The sequence below is a fragment of the Solanum pennellii genome, chromosome 3 (genome assembly GCF_001406875.1).
Source record: "Solanum pennellii chromosome 3, SPENNV200".
NCBI lineage: Eukaryota > Viridiplantae > Streptophyta > Magnoliopsida > Solanales > Solanaceae > Solanum > Solanum pennellii.
Window position 1 is genome coordinate 43,660,534 of NC_028639.1, and position 7,846 is coordinate 43,668,379.

Here is a 7,846-nt window from a genome sequence, read left to right on the forward strand (position 1 = left end):
AGGGTGAGCTATTGCTTCTAGCTTGGACTGGATCTTCCTCGTCATGTCTTGATGCCTTGAGATTCCGGCATGGACTAGCTTTTTACTTATTTTAGCTTCTTAGATACTCTTAGATTAGTAATTTGAGGATAGATGTTCTTGTGGTGATGACTTCCAGGTTTTGGGAATAATAAGTATTGAGTTTTTATAAGTTATTTAATCGATTTTCATTAATGAGTTTTAAGTCTTCCGCATTATATTTTGTTATTTATGGTTGAAACGTTGGGAATTGGATTGGTCGGTTCGCTCACATAGTAGGATAAGTGTGGGTGCCACTCGCGACCCGTTTTGGGTCGTGACAGATAAATAATAAGAAGGTTACCTGGTGTAATCTTGACATGAATACCACCGATTCTTCAATTCTCACTTCGACGTTGCTAAACAAAACAGCGAATTCTGGAGAAGTATTGCATTAATCTGTACATCCATGATTTGTTTCCCTCAATTAGTAGAATACAAGAAATACCAATAGTTTACTAATTTTCTTAAGATTGTTGTTTATCTTGTATTCCTAAGATACTTAGAGCAAAACTTTGAAGAACTTGGTTAGAACAACAAAGTTCAAAGAGTATTTTCAGATCGAGCTCATTGAATGCACAATGTTCCCTTTAGGAAATTATTCCACTCAAGTACTCGAGGTTAACGAAATATATCCTCCCAGAATAGAACGATCTTACTCGCTGGTGTATCGGTACCTAAAATCACGGTGTCAGTGAACCTCTCAACTGCAATAAAGTACGCTTTTAATAATATATTTAGTAGTAGAATAAGTCCAAAAAAATTCTATTATTTAAATGATAGGAAATCCCTCAATTTATAGAAAACAAAGGATAGTGTCAAAAGGTTCTTATTGTTCATTACCGAAAAGGTCACAAACCTATGGAAAAGTCACAATATTTTGCAAAGGGCATTACCTCTCATGAAAGTCACAACTTTTCATAAAAGTCACAACTCTTAATAAAGTCGCAACTTTTCATCAAAGTCACAACTCTTCATAAAAGTCGCAACTCTTCATTTTCCACTCACACCTTTTAAAACCCAACACCTTCTCCCTAATTTTGTGGTCGAGTTAGACCCAAATATCATATTTCTACAAGGTACCACAACCAATTCAATCCTTGTTTGTGCTCTTGGCACCACAAAAATCAAAATTTTAAATAATTAAAATTATTTTTAAAAATTGATTTAAAATAGTTTTAGAAATAAGGAATAACTGAAGATATGTATTTATTATTTATTTAAGAAAAGCTCTACAAAGTAACGTGTGTGGTCCTTTTTTTGTGGAAAGGTATTTTTAAAATTTTAACTATCTTTCCACAATCTCCTCATTTAAAGAAAAACAAATAACAATAATAATAATAATAATAATAATAATAATAATAATAATAATAATAATAGTTTAAAACTTTAACAAATTTTTATTATATAAACATCTACTCTTTAAAACAAAATTCAACATATAAAAAACTTATGTAACCAATTAGAAATTTTGATCTATTTTCTTATTAAAATATTATTACTAATTAATTTAAATTTTATTTGTTGTTTAAAAACTGCTCAATACACTATACCACACCCACTTCTACACAATCTCTAAATTTATCTAATTCTGTTAATTTTTTTTTAAAAAAAAAAATTAAAATAAAAAATTTCAACTACAAACAACTGTCCCTAAAATTCCTCAACCACTTGCTTAACTTCCTATTCCCAAAAAATTCAATTGTATCATTCAGTAAACTTAACAATATAATTCAGTCAGTCTTTTTTTTAATCTTACTAGTGAAAAAAAATGCATCTCAATAAAGGAGAGTCAAATCATTTCTTCCTCATTCATTCATGGGAAGGTAAGTATTTTCATAGTTCCTCTATTTTTCTTTTGTTATGTTGCTACATTATCAATAACTATACTTTATTTTGAATGCTCTAGATCTTGAAGATGATCAATTTGTTTTTTTAAAAGAATCAAAGAAAGTGGATCATTTAATGAAGATGGGATCAAGTAATATTGGTGTTGAATATATGTAGGTGAAGAATAAGAAATTTATATGCAGATGAGTAATGATCATATTACGGATTAATATTTTTTTTTCTTATATTCAAACTTGAATTCATTTTCTTCATTCTAAATTTATTCATTTAATTTTTTATATGAATTGGAAGTTTGAATTATAAATTGAAAGTTGATCTACATCGTCATGCAATTTATGTATTTATATAAATCCTTACTAAAATTTGTTTAAAAAAACTGTTCTTTTCAATTTAACAAACAGATAAAAGAGAATTATAGAAAGAAGGAAATAAAAGAAGAAAACAGAAAAAAGGGGAAAAAATAAATGCAAGTAACAAGTTCATAAGTAAGAAAGGATAACAAGATGATTCATATTTCATAACATGAATTGTACTTAGTTTCAATTTAGAGAGTTTGATTCTAATTTATGTGTTGTCTTGATATTGTTTATAATTGATGAGTTGCAATAAATTTATAACATATAGTTAACTTCTTAGAATAAAGAAATATCAATCATATTCAAATTACAATAAAAAAGAAAATGATTGAGGAAGAATGTTTGAGGTTGAAAAGACCAAATTTTATATACTTGTGGTGAAGTTGAGATGAAAGTCATACATTTGGATATACTTCCATATATGTAAAGGTACTCATATTCTTAAACACATTTCTAATATTTTACTAATATAGAAAAAAATTTCAAATTTTGTAAATGTATAGACTCATTTTCTTTGTTTTTCACTCTAATAAAAAAAATTGTTTCATTTTCATACAAATATTTTTAATAATGCGTAAAAGTTATTCTTTCTCAAATCATAATTAGTTATTATAATAAGTATACTTTTATTTTTTACAATAAAAACTAAAAAGGAAAAGCATAATATTATTAATTTTTATTATTAATTATTAAAAGAGAAAGAATGGAAAACTGTAAATATTGAAAACATTTGTCTTTCATCCAAATAGTAATACATACTTAGATTAATTAATAATTATTTATAACTTAATATTCAAAATCTTTTATTTATAAAAATTTAATATTGATAATTTTTTTTATTAATTTAAATGAAATTTAAGATATGTACATTGTGAAATGAGATTCTATTATAAAGGTGTTAAATTTTATTTGTCCATATTGCATATTTCCTCCACTCGATATCTAAGTTATATACATTTTAAATAAGTATAGAGTCTATTTTATGAGTAATTATCATTTTTAATATAAAATATTTAAACGAACTTTTCACAACTAATTATCATTCTTTACATATTGCAACTAAAAAAATATAATTAATAAACTTTATATTTCAATCTTTTTTTATATATATTTTTATATGTAGAGAATAAAATAAATACTTTAATGAAAAATTAGTTTATACAGGAAAAAATTGATTTTAAATTTCGCTTTTGTAATACTCCGAAAGTCAAGACCTAATCTAGAGCCTAACATAGGTTTAGATACTGTTTTAAAGACCTAAATAATGTTTATAAATAATCTGAGAAGTTTTAGAGCCAAGACATCAAAGAACGTCCATGACATTCGGAAACTAGCTAAATTGAACTAGTTGACGTCGCTATATTTGGTGAAGTTCTGAGAGGGTCATATGAATTCTAAAACTTGTAAAAAGACTTTGTTTAGGTAGAATGTGGTATAGAGCATCTAAATGTCCAAAAACGACGCCTCAAGGATCAGCCGAAGGGTCCTTGAGGAAGACCCCAACATGGGTTGGCAGGCTGCCAAAGTAGCCTCCGTGAGTCAAGATTCAAAGGGTTGTTGCGCATAGCGCAGCCCACACGGACCCTACTGCCTCATATCACTTTTTCAAAAATAAAAATGGGAATTAGTCTTGCGATGCGGAGCCATTTTCCAGATTCGATTAAATCGTATTTTAAGCATTTTGACTTCACAAAAAGACCCATTTAATTGAGGGGTCTTTTGGGTAATTTAGAGGGTGATTATATATAGACTAAGGGTCATTTATAAATAATTTTTCACTCACCTAAACCAAATCCCCAAAAACAAAATCCAAAAGCTCTCATCTCTCTCTACTTTCTCTCTCCCAAAATCCTCCATTGAAGGAAGAAGAAAGCTTGAAGAAGAAGGTCAATTTCTCTAGGATTTCACTTCAAATTTCGTGGAATAATCTTTATTAAAGTATGATTTCTTCACTCTTGGGATTCCTTTCGCCAAGAGGTCCTTTCAAAGTTGATTTCCAAATTACCCAATTTCAATGGGTTTTTCTATTCTAATGGGTTTACTTCTAAGCTTCAAATTGATGATAAATTGTGATTGCCTATGACCGAGTGTAGATTGTTGGTTAATTGATGTTAATTGATGCAATCTGCATATCATGTCTCTTTCTTCAATTTTCCAAATCTTGGATCTTGCTTATGAATCGATGGGAATTGAAGAATATATTGATTATTAGACTTGTCTTATCTATTCTAATTCATGTATGGATCGACTAGGGTATTGTATTGTTGGGATTGAATCAAATTCATGATGAACCCTAATTCCCCTAACCCTAAGTTATGAATTGATTTTAATTGGGATAGTGATGTTACAGTTGACCTAGTTCTTGTGTTAATTACTATTGATTATTGTTACTACACCCATGAATGGATGTAATTGGTTGGTTGATGGTAAGACCATAATAATGACTTTTGAAGGAGATTTGGTAAGTCTTTATGATCCTAACATTGATAATGGCTTTTGAGGAGATTTGGTAAGTCGTTATGATCCTAACCATTACTTTAATTGTGATGGCTTGTACTAGATGATGTAGTTCAATTGAAGCATGTCTTTGATTAGCTTAAGTAGGTGTTGGTATGATGTTGAATTGAAATGTCTTGACTATGTGATTGTGAGATTATGCTTAAGATTAACGATACAAGGTTGGTTATGAATTACCTATGTGTCTTACTATGATACGATGACATTAATGTGCTAATCTCACATATGAGGATTGTATTCAAAGGATGTTCTCATGCAATTTATATTGAGCTAATGACTATGACTATAAAGGGAGCTATCTTCTTATGACCTAAACTAAATTATGATTGTTAATGAAAGACATTTCAAAAGGGACTTAGCTTAACACCGAGTGAACTTGACAATGAGAGATTTTGGCTACCCGTAGAGGAAGATTCACCCTATAGTTTCATATGAGGTGTTGACTCCCCTATGAGGGACACTCACCCTATGGATTATCATGAGATGAGGCTCCAATGCTAATTGACATGTAGAGGGTTCATACATATCTCCTAGTTCCATAACTATGTTGCCACCATAGGAAGACTAGCTAGTGGATTCATCTAGAAAATTACGTTTATGTTTGGTTCTACTTTGGTCGATAGGCCACCTACCATCGGTGTAAGCTTTTACAATACCGGATTTCACACTTAGATCTTGTGGTCTATGTCGGTTAAGGCAAGTGTTCCCGAAAGTAAAATGAAGTAATGAAGTAAACACTAACTAGGGTGACTTAAGAGGTTTGACTTAGCCTAGGTAGGGGTATGAGACTCTACCTATGCCTTGCACTAGTTTGCCTTGAGGGAAGCCTTAGGAGATTGTTCTTGTATTCTTATGCTCTTATGATCTTATAAAGTAAATGTTATGCATATGTTGACTTTACGTGTTGATGGTCCTATATGATGTTAGTTTCATTTATTAACATGATGTTGGTCTATATTGACAAATATGATGATGACTACTATTGATGCTACGTTATGTTGAGTTAGGCATTACTTCTGATCCTTTGTTTGATTTACTTGATTTAGTAGGGTCATGGGGCTTTACATGATTATTGCACTTGTAGGATAAATGTTGGGTTATGAGTAAGGGTCTTGCTTATTCTATAAGGTTATGATTTCTAATACATGTTGACTTGACTATATTTGTTGATGTTGGTCTTGTGTTATACATGGTTTTAACTTATGGATTATGTGATTATTGGCTTATATGGATTCTTAATTATGCATAAGGCTTTTCAAAGTACTTTAGCATGGTTTTGAACAAATGTCCTCTTTAGAATGATTTCAATTATTTTATGTGCATACACTCATACTTAGTACAAGTGTGTACTAACCCATCTTTAATGTTTACTACAAATGTAGGATTCGGCCGTTGAGCTTTTAGAGGGCCATTGAAGAAGGGTTGAAATTCTATTCTCCAAGTTCGGTAGAACCTCACTTTTCGAGGATGATGCCACTATCGTGCTATTTGATATTGTTTAGTCTTAAAGACAATTTAGTTCATTTTCTTTCTTTGTTGACTTTGTATATGTCTATATGAGGCCTTTATTGTATTGAAGTAAGGGTTGAACCCAAGATTTTGTATTCGACTTAGATGGTTTAATATGAGACGTATTCTAGACTTCTTATTAATCTATATCGCTATATTATGTATGTGAAATAAAAAGAAGCCTATGTATTGCTTCCTATACGAGGAGTATATGTATACTCGCTAAATATAAATTATGTGTAAGTGAGAGGTGTAAGGAAACCTCAATGTAGAAGTAGCGTAAAAAGTTTTAAATTTTTCGCTAACTTAACCTATGAAATGTAATGACGAATTCTAAGAGGCTAGTTTTAGTCCTCAGAAAGGACGACGACGCTAGTTACGTCTATGGGGTGCTTCCCGGATGTGACAGCTTTATCTAATATAGAGTTAGTTTTCGATACACAATTTATAAGATCAATGGTACTTTCCATTCAATATTTTGAATCGAAAACTAACTCTATACTACTTAAAGAAAAATTTCAATATATTTTTTCCTATATAAACTAATTTTCCATCAAATATTTTTATTTTATTCTCAAAATATAAATATATAAAAGATTAAAAGATAAAGTTTATTAAAATTAGTGTACAAATAAAGATAAATTTACTAAATATAATTAATCTATTGAATTTTGAATTTGGTGTGGGAAGTTACCATTAATTTTTTTTTTTTAAAAAAAAATTGAATCGTAAACTAACTCTATACTTGATAAAGTTAAATTTCAATCTATTTTTCTATATAAAGTAATTATCCATCAACTGTTTTTCAAAAAAATAACATAAAAACCGATTTATAATAATTCAAATACCATCAAACATGCACAATATAACAAAAATTTTAATTGCAATAAGTTATTTTATTGTTAGACTGAGCCTAAATATTTGCTCCATTTGGCTCCTCCTTTATAGCAAACACGTTCGATAGACTACTTGACTTTCAATTTGAGGAAGTAATTATAGACAACTAAATCAATAGACTACTTGACTTTCAATTTGAGTATTTCCTTAACCTACTAATAATTAATTATAATTAATAGTCTTAAAATAAGTTTTAACAGTAAGATATGACTATCACTTACTACACAAAAAATAATTTATCATTGAATTAAAAAATTAATTTAAAAATAAAATAAAAATAAAAGACATAATGTTAGTTAGTTGGGATTTTGAGTAGTTAAGTGCCTCCTTATTATTTCAAATTTTACTTTAAATTAGTAAATGGATTGAGCGTTTTAGTTGTTTTAATTTTGTGTAAAAAAGAAAATGTATGACACAGGTCATTTAAGTGGAGTGATAAACAGACTGAGAAAATGATTTTAATATTATTTTTATTATATTAAAATTTAATTTAATATTTTTTAAATGCTATGTTTTTAATTAAATTCCTATCATGCTTAAATATTTTTATGTAATACTTTTATAACATTAATTTTAGATTTTAAAGTTGATGTATATACTTCTCAACTTGAGAATTTTATGATAAATTTGTATCATATTTGATCCCCCCCCCCCCCAAA

The 7,846-nt window shown here is 28.9% G+C and overlaps 1 long non-coding RNA gene across 1 annotated transcript; it reads left to right on the plus strand.

Moving 5' to 3' along the window:
• The first annotated feature begins 4,076 nt into the window (after window positions 1-4,076).
• Window positions 4,077-6,433, plus strand: LOC114076397. The gene is made up of 2 exons (XR_003577274.1): window positions 4,077-4,202; window positions 6,164-6,433. It is a non-coding gene; the product is annotated as an uncharacterized LOC114076397 (long non-coding RNA).
• Window positions 6,434-7,846: the final 1,413 nt, after the last annotated feature.